Raw genomic sequence first — 17,142 nt, 5'->3', positions numbered from 1 at the left:
GCCTTGAGCAAATCTTACTTTGCAGCCGGCATATTGAGACCCAGGTAGCTGGTTCTCCGGTTTTTCCTTTAAAGTTTGCACCGTGGTGGCCCTTCCTTACAAAACAGGTGTACGCGAAGGACGTAGTTGCATTCGCTGTAACGTGTGGACAGGGGGTTGGTTTTGCGCTTGTGTGCCTGTCAGGTGAGCCTTACGTTCCGTTTAATATATCGCTTGGTTTTTCTTTGTTATACGCCTTGAGCAGTTCTTACTTTGCAGCCAGCTTAGGTACAGTGATTAAAACCCAGGACCTGGTTCTCTGGTTTTTCGTTCAAAGTTTGCACCGTGTTGGTTCTTTCTTACAAAACAGGTGTACCTGAAGGGTGTACTTGCATTTGCTGTAATTTGTAGAGAGGGTTCTGGTTTTGTACCTGTGTGCCTGTCAGCCTTACGTTGCATTTAATGTGTGTAGTACTGATGGTTTAAACCCCATGGTTATTTTGGTAATTTTGGTCTGATTTTTCTCAGGGAGACTCAAGGTGGAGTCCAAAATCTGTTTACAAACTTGCAACGAACAAGTTACACAGTATCTTCTTCGTAGAGATGCCTTCCTTTTACACACTGACTGAGTTACTGGTCCCCAGTTACAGTTTTAAACTGAACATGTGTGTTGGCTGTATCTTATAGTGAGATGTGTATGCATACATGCAAGAATGTGTGTGTCCACTTTAACATAGAAACAGAACTCTTTTTCCTTCAGCTCCTGGGAGAGAGTGAATAAGCAGTGTTACAGCTTGCTCTTAAAAGTGTATACTTGGGAGCAGGGCTTTTTTTGTAGAAAAAGCCCAGCAAGAACTCATTACCGTAATAGGCCACACCCAACAGCAGAAATGCATTAGCATATTAGGCCACACCCCTGTGCCTTTCTTTGGCTTGCCTGGGCACCCCCACAGCTGCGGGGAGCCCGGGCAAGCCAACCCTTGGACAGGCCGGGGAAGGCACAGGGAGGCATTTAAATGCCTCCCTGATCCTTCCAGCCCCCCCCCCTGGCCTGCCCGCCTCAGAGTCACCGGAGGGGGGTCGCTCTCCAAGCCTTCTCTCTGTAGCCAGGCACGCAGAGGTTTTGGCTGTAGTGGGCGCGGCCAGCTCTAAAGCCAGCCGGAACTCCGTTCCTGTGCGTTCCTGCCCAAAAATTTAGTTTAGTGGAACTGATTTCCCTACTAAGCCATCTTAGGTTTGCAGGCTTATAGTGCCATCCTAAGCAAGTTTATTCCATAGGGCTGTACTTCTAGGACAGCACTGTTCCGTTGTGGGGAAAAACTTAACTGGCTCAGTGGCGGTTAATGGGTCATAGGTGATGTAAGAGATCTTGGCCTGAGACCTCGAAGAGCTGCTACCAGTCAGAGGGGCTGATATCGATGTTGTTAGACCAATGGTCTGGTTCAGTAGAAGGCAGTTTCGTGTATGTTTAAGAGTGTTTTGGCCCTTTAATAATCTGAATGAGCAGACTCTAGTCATCAAAGACACATGCTAAAAGGAAACACTTAGTCTTTAAAGTGGCACTAGCTTCCTGATACCTTTCTGAAAGTTTTTTCCCAGCCAGTTTGGACTTGGGCCCAACTCTTTAGTTCCTGGAAGCTTGCACCCAAGTCATTCGATTATCTCTAAGGTTGCAACATTAAACCCCCCCCCCCCCGGGTGCAAGCCACTTGGACCTACCTCTGAGTAGACCTGCTTAAGATTGCCCTCTGAACTGCCACATATACCCCCCCAGTCCCCCATGTATTTTTTTCTTTGCTGTTTTTGAGAGGCTGTCCAGAGCTTGGCCACATGTTTTCTGTGGGTTTTGCCCTTTTGTTTTTGTCCCTCTTCATTTTATAGTCTTTGTTTATTTAAAAAAGTCTGCATCTTCCACATCTTAGTATGGCATACTAATCACTACACCATGTAGGTTTTATGACTGGGAGTCTTTTAATAATATAAATAAAATATAATTACTTAGTGACTGAATTGGGGCAGTGCCATAGGAGGAGTAACATCTAATTAAGTCACGCGTAGGCAGGGCTGTGTGTGCATTCGCCAAACTTGCTATCAGGAGTAGGAAGTAATGACTGGATGCAGCCTTTCTTCATTCTCAGGCTCCGTTCTGATTCTCAGAGCAAGTAATTGGTTTCTTGGTTGCTCAGGAAGACTGCAAATAATTGCACAATGTCTGGTGGAAGGCCAGCAGTTAGAGAATACTTCCAGTGCCTTACTTACTACTTATTTCTGTGGTTCTGTTCCCTTTCTGTGAATCCTCCATCCCACCCTTACAGTGATCTTGAGCTCACTCTGTTTTGTTGTCTTCCATTTCCTTTTGACAACCCATTCTTTTAATAAAGTTCCAAATCCCTTGAAAGTCTCCAGTTCTGAAGGGACTGTTGAAGTGGGGACGACAAATGGAGTTCGTGGCATATACAATATTTTGGTTGCAGTGTTTAGGTTTCCTTGGCAGAGTTTTTTAATGTTTACATTACAGGCAGCCATGGTTATTATTGACGTTAAAGGGCAGCAGACTAGCTTGGAGAGTTTTTAGAAAAACTGGCTCGCACACTCTTATGTTGGCTTTAAGAGTATTCTTTTTCGTGTGAGAAGCCAGGGAGGGAGATGTGTGTTGAATACTTCCTTTAGAAATCTTCACACTGCGTGTAGAGAGAAATAATGTTTCTGCTTGGAAGAGTGGTCTGACGCTGGGGTGTTCCAGTTTTCTTCATCTGTTGGTCTGTGAAAGCCCTGGGCTCCACTTCAGATGTTTGCGGTGGGCGGGTGGGGAGACAGAGGAAGCGTGTTAGTAACTTGTGCTCCACGTGGCCCAGCTGCAGAAAACTATAGTTAAGTTGGCCACATTGAACCCCATTTGCCATGTTGACGCCCACTTGCCCATCCTTGACAGATCCCTTTGGGGTGCCTCACAATCCTCACTGGTTTTCACCACCCTGAACAACTTCGTATCATCCACAAATTTAGCCACTTCACTGCTTACTCCCCACTCCAAATCATTAATGAGCAAGTTAAAAAGCAGTGGACCAAGTTCTGATCCCTGCGGTACCCCACTGCTTACCACCCTCCACTGAGAAAATTGCCTATTTATACTCAGGTAGGCAAGCTAGATCTCTTGCAGCCAAGTAAGCATTTCGAAACTGTGGGGGTCATAGGCCCTGAGAAGAGACATATACATATACAGTACACACTATAGAAGTCTGACTTCCTACAGTTCCTCTTGCAATTCATTCGCCTGCTCCGTGAGCAACTTTTTTTTGGATGGTAAATAGCTAATCCTTTCAATTGACAACACTCACTCACTCAGTACTAGAAGTGCTGAATGCTTTCTCTCCTGTGCTCTGCTCTGTCTGGAATCCTGGCATTGAAGAATCCCCACTCTGCAGTCGTTTATAATCCCGTGCAACTTATTTTCCTTCTCTTCTCCAGCTCTTTCCACACATGACAGTGCGTGCGGAGTATGCTAGGATTGCCTTGTGTCTCAGTTATAATTGCTTTGTGGCTTGGGATGGGAGAGAAAAGATCTAATTTTGGAGGGGGTGGTGGTGGAGGAGGATCTCTTGCTGAGAGAGTCTGGCAGAGACAATTGCTCTGGCAGGCTCGTCGTGCAGCTTTCACAGGGCTTCTCGCAACTTGGGCCAGGCCTGAATTGTATAATTTGGACGCTGCTGTAGAAGTCTGGGAGGATTGTATAACTTGAGACCTCACACACTTTGTACCACTTAAATTACGGCACATAGCAGCAGTGAAGTTTTAGACTGGCAACTTTTTTTTTTTTTTGCTTCCTGGCTTTGATATATCTTTCCTAGAAGATATGTAAGCTTGTAAAACCTAATCCATGGCTCTAGTTATCAGTCTGGGGTGGTTTATAAGTAGTTCCGAAGCAAGGAGCATGGAGTCCATGCAGAAGAACGTATCAGACAGGCCGTGTCTCTAACAGATATCTGTAGTGGCTGCAGAATGGCAAACATAAGAACATAAGAGATGCCAATGTTGGATCAGGCCAAAGGCCCATCCAGTCCAACACACTGTGTCACACAGTGGCCAGAAATACCAGTGCCATCAGGAGGTCCACCAGTGGGGCCAGGACACTAGAAGCCCTCCCACTGTTGACCCCCCCCAAGCACCAAGATGACAGAGCATCACTTGCCCCAGAGCCCCTATCTATACCTTGTGGCTAATAGCCACTGATGGACCTCTGCTCCATATGCTTATCTAATTCCCCTTTGAAGCCGTCCATGCTTGTAGCCGCCACCACGTCCTGTGGCAGTGAATTCCAAGTGTTAATCACTCTTTGGGTGAAGAAGTACTTCCTCTTATCCGTTCTAACCCGTCCGCTCAGCAATTTCATGGAGTTCCCACGAGTTCTTGTATTGTGAGAAACCCCGAATCCTAAAGGTTTTCTTGCCCTAGCGATAGGGTGCGGTCAGCTTCTAGACTGCTTTGCATATTCCCATACAAAGTAGTGACAGAAAACTAGAGCTACCATTGGATTTTAAGGCAACAGTATTTTTTTATATTAAGTACCACAGCTATAGAAAGCAGCATTGTTTATGCTCTATGGTAGCTTATCTCAGTGTAAAAGCATTTGGAGAAATTTTGTGAAATTGAATGGAATCTTTGTGTGCCTGTTCTTAATAATTTAGGAAAGGTAGCTTTTTTGTGTTGAGGCAATCTGCTCAATAATACTGAGAAGTGCAGCTTCCTAGGAAGGAAGTTGCTGAGGTGTAATTATCTCTGCTTAAGAGATCTTCCACCATAACGGTACTTCTAGGCTTGCCAGTCCGCAGCTAGCTTCCTTGGCACAAAACATGAATCAAAACATTATTTTTCTTTTTAAAAATAAAGTGCGTTGCCTGCTGTTGGGCTGTCTGTACTGAGTGGGAGAAAGTTGTCTTCTGTTGGCAGCCACAAATACAAGTACTTTTGTGATCCTTCTCCCAAACGTATATTTTCCACTTTTGTAAGATAGCAACTTATATCTGTTTAAAGTTGTGTAGATGCCTACACATATAGCATTTTTTAAGCGTTAACTTGCAGCCGACTTAAAACAACCCATTAAGGCAAGAGATTTCAGTGGTTTGTCATTGCCTGCCTCTACGTAATGACACTGGACTTCCTTGGTGATTTCCCATTGGAGTACTGACCAAGGCTGACCCTGCTTAGCTTCCGAGAGTTGATGAAATCGGGCTAGTGTGGTCTATCCAGGTCAGGGCATACGTACAGTAGAGGAATGTGTAATGGGGTAAAGTCTGATTTGGAATGAGGGTGTAGGTCATTTTTAAAATCTTGAGTATTAGAAGTGTGAAGAAATTCCTTCAATTGACGTTTCCGTTGGCTTCATTTGGAAGCATATTTCGAAGTGTGTTCCTGCTCACCTAGCATCCTTGAAGCTCCTACTAATAGTATTGCTCGGGCAACCGTGGGCAGAAGTCAGTCTTAAGCAGTGTTCCCTCTAAGCTGAGTTAGTGTCAGCTGGCTCAGTTTTTTAGCCTCCGATTCACAGATTTTTGTCTCCGCTCAGGAAGGGATGGCTCCAGAGCAAACTAATTTATGCAGTAGCCAAATTGCTTGCTTACAACATTAATGCCAGCAGCTTGCAGAGTAGAATTTTTGCTCACAAGACGGCACAGCTTAGAGGGAGCATTGGTGTTAAGGCAGTAAGATAATACCATGATGAGCAGAAAGTAAGAATGCTTGAACACATACGTCCGTTGGGGGGATTCCATCTGGAAGTCTTCTGGTTATAGACATCTGTTGATTCTGAGTTCTACTGACCTTTGCGATAGCAGCCTCTCCTGTTGCCGGGGTAATCGAAACCTGACTGGTGTTATAATAATTGCCAGGCTGGAAGGCTTCCGTCAGCTCTCAAGTGTCAGAAATAATCGTTGGCATTTACTATGTTTATTGTATTCCTGAGTGGGGAACTTTAAGGTTGGATTGTCATTTGTAAAGCTCTGACTGGACTTGACTAGTACCGGTACAGATCTTAATCGTAATACTTGGCTGTGGTTGAATGGCAGTCTGTGTCCCGTTGCAAAAAGCAGTGTGGCTCTCAGTAGAGAGGGAGAACTGAACTGGGTTGAGATTGTGGAAGAAATGTTCGAGCTGAATTTTTAAGCTGTTGACTAGTTATCTCTGAGTAAGTCACTGTCAGCCTCAGTTTCACATTTGTACAGTGGGAATGATGATCAGTGCATAATTAACATCATTTTGTAAGTCCAGTGTTGGCTGTCATTGCTTACAAGCTCTAGCCAATGCAATCAATTTCTGTACTGCGCTCAAAGAGGTTAAAAAAAGAATCAAAGCTGGCACTTTAATGGTGGGCAAAGAAGAAGAGATTGGATTTATACTCCACCCTTCACTCGGAGTCTCAGAGTGGCTTCCAAACTCCTTCCCCTCCCCACAACAGACACCCTGTGAGGGAGGTGAGGCTGAGAGAGCTCTTTCCAGAACTGTCCTTGAGATAACAGCTCTGATAGAACTATGGCTTGCCCAAGGTCATCCAGTAGGTGCAAGTGGAGGAGTGGGGAATCAGACTCGGTTCTCCCAGATTAAAGTCTGCACACTTAACCACTACACCAAACTGGCATAACTGGATCAGTTTCTCAAGATCTGTTTTCTGAATTTTCTCTCCATAGCTGATATCTCAGAGTCCTGATAAATCTCAACTGCAGTTCTGCTGCCACCTCGGAAGATCAAATTCCACATTGTTAGCCACTTTCACAGTAGGTCCCATGGGCACAGAGCAAGTCCTTCAAGGAGAATCTTATTGTGCAGGTAGGTTCCTATGGGAACGAGAGCAGTATCCTGAGCCCAGACCACAGAGGGCACCGGCACTTAGAACTGTGCTTGGAAACTGATTTGGATGAAGTACATTAAATGCCTCTGGACCTCACAGGGGATGTACTGTGTACTATGAACCTACTTGTTGGAGAGCTAAACATGGTGGTCAGTCCTTTTTCAAATAGTGCAAATCAGTAATTGTATATTACACTGTAATAAAAAGAAAATCTCAAGGACTATAGAAGCAAAGAACAGTGTTGTTCTAGAATTGGTTTTCCTTAAAATATATGGAGAGATTAATGTAGCCGCGGTGGCTCAGAGGTTAAGACGCTGAGCTGCAGACCGGAAGGTCTGTAGTTCAGCAGTTCGAGACGTGAGTGCCACGTGACGGAGTGAGCTCCCGTCTCTAACTCCAGCTCTTGCCAACCTAGCAGTTCAGAAGCAAGAAATTGCAAGTAGATAGATACCGCTTTGGTGGTAAGGTAACAATGTTCCATGTGCCTTGGTGTTTAGTCATGCCAGGCCACATGACCACGGAAACATCTTTGGACAGCACTGGCTCTTTGGCTTGGAAACGGAGATGAACATCACCCCTAAAGTCAGATTCTACTGCCTTTAGAGCAAGGGAAACCTTTACCTTTAATGTTCTGGTGAATATGAATCGGAATAAGGAGTGCGGGGCTTCCGGTTTATGGCGACATGCAGGCAGACACATCTCTCGGACGTCCCCGGGATGTAAACTGCACACCAGCGTGTGGGAGGGGGTCCGATGTGTCGCCCCCCCCGGAGCCTTGGTAAAAGGCTCCCAGCCCAGGGGGCTTTTGAGGGGCGACCTCTTCGATGGCCGAAAGCCGGAGAATTGAGGCGCCCCTTCGCCCTGAAGGTCCTGCTGCTGAGTGACCGCATGGTACGAGTGCTGCTGACTGGGACAAGCGTTGGAGATTGGGCGAAATAAATGATGACGAGCGAGGCCGAATGGCCAACAACGAACTGTGAGTCGGGTTGAAGCGAGCATGAAGCTATAAAAAGAAGCTGCCCCCTCTAAAAAGCGACGAGAAAGCGAGCGGGGAGGGATCCCTCCCAAACGCATAGACGAAACACGGGAGGAAAGAGGGGGGAGTGGAAAAATAAGCGACTAAAACTGTTTTAAGAGCCTTACCAGAGTGCAGAAAAGTGTTTGGGCGAATTTCAGAGACTTTAGCAACTTCTTTGAAAAGTAAACAAATCTAAAAAGATGGTGGGGAAGAAACCGGAGAAAGAGAAGCTGTTGAAATCGAAACTAGGGGCCAGTCCTCGAACGGAACGGAAATTGACGGAGAGAATCTGAAGCAACGGCTGAGGGAAGCAATAGCCCCAATGACAGATTTAACAGCGGAATACCTTTGCAGCGAGATAGATGTGGTCTACAGGTCCTATTCATCGTGCATCAAGAAAAAAAATCTGCCTGGGGAAATAGTGGTCAGATTCTCGAAGAGACATGTGAGAGATGCTATTTTGAAAGCAAATTCGGGAACAACCTTGAAAATTGGGGGCAATAATATCAGGATTTTAAAAGATGTTCCATTTGATATAAGACAGAAGAGAAAGAACTATAAAGAATTAATCCTTTCCTTACAAACAAATGGCGTCAGTTACAGGTGGTTAACCCCAGAAGGCGTCATTTTCAAGATTAACGATAAAAAAGAAAAGATTGACTCTGTTTTTAAAGCATGTGAATTTCTGTGGGCACAGCTTGGGGAACCAGAAGAGGGCAAAGAGAAGGAAAAAGAAAGCAAATCTGATGGCGAGTTGGGCTCGGGGTCTTCGGACGAGGACTCCCCTTCTGAAAAGGGGGCAGCTGCCTCCCAAAGCCCTTATAAACTGAGGATTAGAAAAGGTAAGAATAAATAAAAGCTGAAGGACTCTGATTTGTGCCTGAAAAAATGTTGAAATAACTTGGGGATGCTCTGAGAATTTCTTTAAACAGTTAAAGGGATGGTTAAACGATAATTAATCTAGCATAACCGACTAAGTTCATTGTGTTATTAGTAGCTTTTTGAAAATAGCATGGTTTTAAGCCGATGTATGATCTCCTACTCTTGGGTTTTTAGTTAGTTGTGGGTCTTTTTTCTTTTCCCCCTAGATGTAGTTCCCTTTCCTATATTTTCTGTTGTAGTTTTATAGTTTGAAAAAAACACACCCAATAAAGACCTCCCCCTAGGGGGATGAAAAAAAGGAATAAGGAGTGTGCCATAGAACAGTAAATAAAATTGTTACATCTACTCCTACTTCAAGACAAACCAGTTAAGGTTTTAAACTACCTTCAGGCTGGTGTTGGGTTTTTTTGCTTATTAACTTCATCAATGTCTCTAGCCATAGCTCAGTGATAAGAGAATCTGCTTGGCATGCAGAAGGTTCAGTCTGCAGCATCTCCAGTAAAAAAGATGAGGATTTAGGTGACTGAAAGACCATGACTTGAGACTCTGGAGAGCTGCTGCCAGCCTGAGTAGGTAATACTGATGAGTAGGCACTACTGATGACCAGTAGTGAGATTCAGCATAAGGCAGTGTACGTGCTAGGTTGATCTGTACTACATGAATTTTAATCTCATATGCACTTTGGACTCCTGTAGAGATATCATCCACATTGCTGTAACATCATAAAATAATTATCTGGAGAAAGCTACAAAGTGTCTCTTTTTTTCAAAGAATTTTCTCTTAACGTTCAGATTTTGTTTCCAAAGTTCATCAGTCATAAGAACCTATATAAGAGCCATGCTGAATCACAGCAGTGGTCCATCTAGCCTAGCATCCTATCTCCATAGCTAGTAGCAACTGATAAGATCTCTCTTAAGAACATAAGAGAAGCCAATGTTGGATCAGGCCAATGGCCCATCTAGTCGAACACTCAGTCACACAGTGGCCAAAAATACCAGGTGCCATCAGGAGGTCCTGCAGTGGGGCCAGGGCACTAGAAGCCCTCTCACTGTTGCCCCCCCCCCCCAAGCACCAATAATACAGTGCATCCCTTGCCCCAGACAGAGAGAGTTCCTATCTATACCTTGTGGCCAATAGCCACTGATGGACTTCTGCTCCATATGCTTATCTAATTCCTGAATCTCTTCCATGAATCTATCCAGTCCCCTTTTAACACTGTCTCTGCCTGTGCCCATCACCACACCCTTTTCCATTTTGAACACAGATCTGTTTAGCTTTCAGTTTCTTACTCATGTTCTGTTGTCGAATTCTCTCTGCCGATTCCACAAGTTTATTTCTGTAGCTTCCATGTTTCCATCTCTCCAGATTTAGATTCCAGCATCCAGGTGTGTTGACTTTTGGTTAGATCCCAACCAATGTTCCCTCTAAGCTGTGGAGTCTCATGAGCAAAAATTCTACTTTGTGAGCTCCTGGCATTAAAGTTGTGAGCGAGCCATTTGGCTACTGCATAAATTAGTTTGCTCTGGAGCCCACCTCCCTGAGCTGAGACAAAAATGTGTGAGCCGGAGGCTAAAAAACTGTGAGCTAGCTCACTATAACTCAGCTTAGAGGGAACACTGATCCCAACCACATTTTTTGCCTGCAGAAGATAGTTCTGCAGCTGGAAAAGGGGTGTGACCAGTGTTCCCTCTAAGCTGAGTTAGTGTGAGCTAGCTCACAGTCTTTTAGCCTCCAGCTCACACATTTTTGTCTTAGCTCAGGAAAGGTGACTCCAGAGCAAGCTAATTTATGCAGCTGCCAAATCGCTTGCTCACAACTTTAATGCCAGTAGCTCACAAAGTAGAATTTTTGCTCACAAGACTCCACAGCTTAGCGGGAGCATTGGATGTGACACCCCCCCCCCCAGATTTCTGTTCCTAGACCACCACCTCCCCTTTACCCCAATCTGCTGTACCTTGGGAGTGTGCTGACCCATAGGCTGCAGTGGGATGGAGGAGATGGGAATGTTGCTCTATTCACTGTAGAGGGTATCTGCATCAATATTTATTCACCTCGGATCTTTAATATTTCCCTCTTACTGCTGAGTGTGTAAGCTTTTATCTTTCCTTCAAAGACCTTTTAAAAGTTGTTCTCCTTTTTGATTACTCGCCAATGTACAGCTTAAATTTCAGTAGTGACATTTCCTGTCTCCTTATCTGTGTTTTTCTGCTTAGCGCTTTTCTCTACAGCGAATGTTTTAACTTTTAATTTCTCAGGTCTTTCCTGTGCAAAAGTTAGAAACGCATCCGATTCTGTTTGTAACAGTTTTTTAATATAGAGACTTATGATGAATCACATTTAAAAATTGATTGCTGCATTCCGAACTAAACCATTAATATTAAGACGAATGCTAAAATTAATTGGGGCAATAGACTATAATCTAGCTGTCAGCTACCTATGTTAACTAATTTATTGCAAATAAATAAATTTCATAACTATTATGAAACACTTTATGTTGTAAAGTGTTCATTATTCTGAAAATAACTGGAGGCTGGTCAACTACCATCAATTCTAATCACTTAGTAATATTAGCTCACAAATTTGACAAAATGCTTTGTTTGACAAGTTCCTTGCCTTCACTTTCCTCTTCCAGGAGCTGTTGGAGGTAGTTTTGTACAGTTCTTCCCTGCTGCCGCTCCCCCTCTTTTCCTTACGGCCTCCACAAAACTTCTTGATTTTTGTTGGTCACCAAGGGGTGGCTGGGGAAGGCAGAAAAGATATGGCCTTACAAAGATCAAACAAATATAGAGCCATTAAATCTGTAAGCTGTTTGGTTTGTCTGTGTGCAGTTGGGTTCTAACTGATTATATTTTTTTGCTTTTCTTCACTTTCTGCATGGAAAGTTGCGGTAGAAATGTTTGAAATAATTTACACTTTGACCTCGCTTCTTCCATCCCCAGGAAGTCATTCCCCCAGTTACTGACCCAGACCAAAAATTGCTTGGTTTCAGTCAGGTTGCTGGTGTAGGGGTTAAGTGTGCGGACTCTAATCTGGGAGAACCAGGTTTGATTCCCTACTCCTTCACTTGCAGCTGCTGGGTGACCTTGGGCAAGCTATAGTTCTGAGCTGTTCTTGAAAAAGAGCAGTTTCTGTCAGAGCTCTCTCAGCCGATCTGAGACTCTGAGTGAAGGGCGAGGTGTAAATCCAATCTCCTCCTCTCCTGTACCTTCTCACCAACCTGTTGACTAGCTGGTAATGTTTGCTTTGTGTTCGACCTATGCATTTGTTGCTGAAGATTTGATAATGTGATCATCGCTGTCCTTGGCCTTGCCCAAAGATTATGTACACTGCATGCAGTTTAAGTTTTAATGAACACGTTCAGCCTGGTAGTTTAAATTATTCTTTTAGCCACTTTGCTTTATAATTGTCTACAACACATTTCCTCTCTATTTGACTTTTTATGACACAAGAACACAGAAAATTTGGCATGTCATTGTTGAAATAGTGGTGCTATTCTGTCTTGCACCCTGTTCCGTTGTGAGAACTCTGCATCGGATAGCATTTTACCCTCACATTGCTTCTTATCAAACTTTTAACTGAGTAGCCTGCTCCAGCACTAGAACCATTTGGATATAAAAGAGCAAGAGTCCAGCAGCACCTTAAAAGACTTAACAAAATTTGTTCAGGGGTCCCCAAAGAAAAAGAAATGTAAGAAAGCAAAGTGGCTTTCTGATGAGGCTTTACAAATAGCAGAGGAAAGAAGGAAAGCGAAAGGCAAAGGCGAAAAGGAAAGATTTACCCAACTGAACGCAGATTTCCAGAGAACAGCAAGGAGAGATAAGGAGGCCTTCCTGAATGAACAGTGCAAAGTAATAGAAGAAAACAATAGAATGGGAAGGACTAGAGATCTCTTCAAGAAAATTGGAGAAATCAAGGGAGCGTTCCATGCAAAGCTGGCCATGATAAAGGACAAAAACGGTAGGGACCTAACAGAAGCAGAAGAGATTAGGAAAAGATGGCAAGAATACACAGAAGAACTATACAAGAAAGACCTCAATGTCCTTGACAAACACGACGGTATAATCACTGACCTTGAGCCAGACATCCTGGAATGTGAAGTTAAATGGGCCTTAGAAAGCATTACTAACAACAAAGCTAGTGGAGGTGATGGTATTCCAGCTGAGCTATTCAAAGTCTTAGAAGATGATGCTGTTAAAGTTCTGCACTCCATTTGCCAGCAAATTTGGAAAACGCAACAGTGGCCACAGGATTGGAAAAGATCAGTATACATTCCAATCCCAAAGAAGGGCAATGCCAAGGAATGTTCAAACTATCGCACAATTGCACTCATATCACACGCTAGCAAGGTCATGCTCAAGATCCTACAAGCTAGGCTTCAACAGTACGTGGATAGAGAACTACCAGAAGTACAAGCTGGGTTTCGAAGAGGTAGAGGAACGAGAGATCATATTGCCAACATTCGCTGGATTATGGAGAAAGCAAGAGAGTACCAGAAAAATATCTACTTCTGCTTCATTGACTATGCTAAAGCCTTTGACTGTGTGGATCACAACAAACTATGGCAGGTCCTTAAAGAGATGGGAGTACCAGACCACCTCACATGTCTCTTGAGAAACCTGTATAAGGGCCAAGAAGCGACAGTTAGAACCGGATACGGAACAACTGATTGGTTCAGCATAGGAAAAGGAGTACGACAAGGATGTATACTGTCACCTTGCTTATTTAATATATATGCAGAGTACATCATGCGAAATGCTGGCCTGGATGAATCACAAGCGGGAATTAAGATTGCTGGGGAAAAGATCAACAACCTCAGATATGCAGATGATACCACTCTAATGGCTGAAAGTGAAGAGGATCTAAAGAACCTCTTGCTCAGAGTAAAAGAGGAGAGCGCAAAAGTGGGCTTGAAGCTCAACATCAAAAAAACTAAGATCATGGCATCCGGCCCCATCACTCCTTGGCAAATAGAAGGGGAAGCTGTGGAAGTAGTGACAGACTTCACGTTCCTGGGATCCCAGATCACCGCAGACTGTGACTGCAGCCATGAAATTAAAAGACGCCTGCTCCTTGGGAGGAAAGCGATGGCGAACCTAAACAGCATGATAAAAAGTAGAGACATCACCCTGCCAACAAAAGTCCGCATGGTCAAAGCAATGGTATTCCCAGTAGTCATGTATGGCTGCGAGAGCTGGACTATAAGGAAGGCCGAGCGCCGAAGAATAGATTCTTTTGAACTATGGTGCTGGAGGAGACTCTTGAGAGTCCCTTGGACTGCAAGAAGAACAAATCAGTCAATCCTCAAAGAAATCAACCCTGACTGTTCCCTGGAAGGCCAGATAATGAAACTGAAGCTCAAATACTTTGGCCACCAAATGAGAAGGGAGCACTCACTGGAGAAGACCCTGATGCTTGGAAAGATTGAAGGTCAAAGAAGACGGGGACGGCAAAGGATGAGATGGTTAGACAGTGTCATCGATGCAACGAACATGAAGTTGAGCCAACTTCAGAGGACGGCAGAAGACCGGAAGGCCTGGAGAGAGCTCGTCCATGGGGTCGCGAAGAGTCGGACTCGACTGTGCGACTGAACAACAACATGAGCTTTTGTGAGTCACTGCTTGCTTCTTCAGATGACCTGTATCCGAAGAAGTGAGCAGTGACTCTCAAAAGCTCATACCCTACCACAGTTTTTTAAGTCTTGAAGGTGTTACTGGACTGTTGCTCTTTTCTACTGCTACAGGCAGACTATCACGGCTACCCATCTTGATCTATCATTTGGATATAAAGCACTGAATCCCAGCCAAAATTACATATTGTATGCCTTCATTTGTTAGGTAGAAAGCACACACTGTGTAAATGCTGTCTTGATGATCCTTGTAAAAATCCCGTGTCTTAACTCAGTCTCCATATTGCAGATCAGAGGTGTGCAGGGAATTAATTGCTTAAGGCTACTGTTGAATTCATGCTTGGAGGTACTGGGGGCTTCGCAGTTCCTTCTTAATCTACTATACCAAGCCTGCCCTCAAGAACTGTGTGTGGCCTGAAATAATCCAGTAAAATGCCTGTTAAGCTTGTAATGTTTAACTTCAGGCTAATAAGCTGACTTCATGCTTTGCTGACCTGGCTAAACAGATGCTTCAGAGCTGACAGGTTTTCAGTTTGAACAGCCAGAGCTGTAGTGTAAAGCAGTTGGTCCTCGTTACTACTATTGGATAGTTGTACTACTTTTGCATATGAAGACTTCTAATCATGCTGCAGTTCTAATTCGGGAGCTTTTGGGGGCAGGCATAGCACTCTGGCCAAGGAATTCGTCAATGTTTCAGCCACCGAACTCTGTGTTTTTAGCTATTCAGGCTGCTGAATTCAGGCACTCCTGCTCAGTTAGCACATGGACTGCAAATTAAAATGTTTGCCATAGTGTATCCATGTTGCTTTCAAGCATAGGTTCCTCAAGGGCAAAATATGTAGTGCAATAAGAATTAAAATTAGAGTTGCCAACCTCCAGATGGTGGCTGGAGACCTCCCACTATTAGAACGGGCTCTCCAGACAACAGAGGCTCTTTTGTAAGCTGCCAAGTCCACTGCTTGTGTAAAACTGGCTCTCTGATTTCGCCTACATAATGTGGCAATAGGGTTTTACCTGCAAAGGGATCTCCAATCTTGGGTAGTGTTTTGCTAAACCTCTCTTGCTGGCATTAACAAGTGGATGGGTACAAGTTGGGTCTGCTTGGCTGCTGTCTCCTGTAACTTGCCAGTGATTCCCACATCAGAAGGGAGGATATTTGACGTGACCCTCATACTTGAAAATAGTAACGTGATTCTCAAGTATGTCATAGCATCTTGGCTAATCGTAATTAGCCTCTGGAAAAGGAGCTGCGCCAGTTGCAGCCCAGAGGCCTGCACAATCTCAGACTCTGCCAATCTTGATACTCTCTTGGGTGCCTTTTGAATTCGTTTCGGGAATTTGTACGAACTTTCTTCTCCGAGGCTCTCAAGAGAAGACTAGGATTGTTCAGGGATATGTGATATGTTTTTTTCTTCTAGCTGTCTTCCAGTTAGAATGAGCAGAATGCCATCCATGGGTTTTAGGAAGCAAGTTTACATGATTAGACTCACAGAATCATAGAGTTAGAAGGGCACCTCCACGGTCATCTAGTCCAACCCCCTGCGCGATGCGGGAAATTCACATGTACCTCCCCCCCAGTGACCTCTGCTCTATGCCCAGAAGAGGGAGGAGGGACAAAAACTCTCCAGGATCTTGGCCAAAATTGACCTGGAGAAAATTGCTTCTTGATCCCAAAGTGGCGATCAGCATTTGCTTGGGCATGTGAGAATGGGTCATGAGCACTAAGCACTGATGCAACCCTTCCTGCCCTCCCTCTTACGATCTGCCTGAGTTCCCAGAATCAGCATTGCTGTTAGATGGCCATCTAGTCTCTGTTCAGGTGAAATCTAGCCTCTTGTTAGGTGAAATCTGCTTCAGAGTTTCTCGTATCCGAAGTAAGAAAACCTGAACTGGTAACTTGTTCGTAATGCGATATGGAAGAATTGACCCTATTTTGTACGTATGCTGATCTCCTTTCCAAAGATTCCAGTAAATATAATATCTTCAACTCCTAAAAGCTATAATGCAAAGGCCCTAACATTGTCTGTGTGTACTAGGCTTCTGTGCCTTCCTGTATTCTCAGGGGAGCTGCCCCAACCTCAGGCAGGTAGCCCAATTTGCTGGTGGAAGGTTGGTTGGTAATTGGAGCAGAAAAGCTTCCCTGTTTGCTTGCTTAAAGGAGCTCATCAGGATAGTATTCTTAATGGTTGATCCCCCCCCCTTTAATTCTGAGGGTGCTGAGGGAGAGAGAATTCCTGTAAACAGAATAGTTTGGCTAATACTCTTGCATGTTCTCCCATATAACTGTTGTGTAGTAAGACTCAGAGTTGTATTACTTCCAAGTAAAAGCATTTATGCACCTTGTGTATAGATGATAGCAAAAGCTTGTGAAGCACGTGACTTGGGTTGTTGGGTGCATGACACAGGGTAAGAAGCAATAAGCAGGTCATAAGAACATAAGAGACGCCAATGTTGGATCAGGCCAAAGGCCCATCCAGTCCAACACTCTGTCACACAGTGGCCAAAAATACCAGGTGCCATCAGGAGGTCCACCAGTGGGGCCAGGACATTAGAAGCCCTCCCACTGTTGACCCCCCCCCCAAGCACCAAGATGACAGAGCATCACTTGCCCCAGAGCCCCTATCTATACCTTGTGGCTAATAGCCATTGATGGACCTCTGCTCCATATGCTTATCTAATTCCCTTTTGAATCTGTCCATGCTTGTAGCCGCCACCACTTCCTGTGGCAGTGAATTCCATGTGTTAATCACTCTTTGGGTGAAGAAGTACTTCCTTTTATCTGTTCTAACCTGACTG

The 17,142-nt window shown here is 44.4% G+C and overlaps 1 protein-coding gene across 7 annotated transcripts in view; it reads left to right on the top strand.

Annotated features, from left to right (window-relative positions):
* PICALM (phosphatidylinositol binding clathrin assembly protein) overlaps positions 1–17,142 on the top strand; it is a 103,516-nt gene that overhangs the window by 643 nt on the left and 85,731 nt on the right. The gene's annotated exons all lie outside the window — the stretch shown is intronic.

This window comes from Gekko japonicus, unplaced genomic scaffold, assembly GCF_001447785.1.
Source record: "Gekko japonicus isolate JY-2015 unplaced genomic scaffold, Gekko_japonicus_V1.1 scaffold393, whole genome shotgun sequence".
Classification (NCBI taxonomy): domain Eukaryota; kingdom Metazoa; phylum Chordata; class Lepidosauria; order Squamata; family Gekkonidae; genus Gekko; species Gekko japonicus.
The sequence above is the reverse complement of the archived record's forward strand: the minus strand, read 5'-3'. Positions and strand labels throughout refer to the sequence as shown.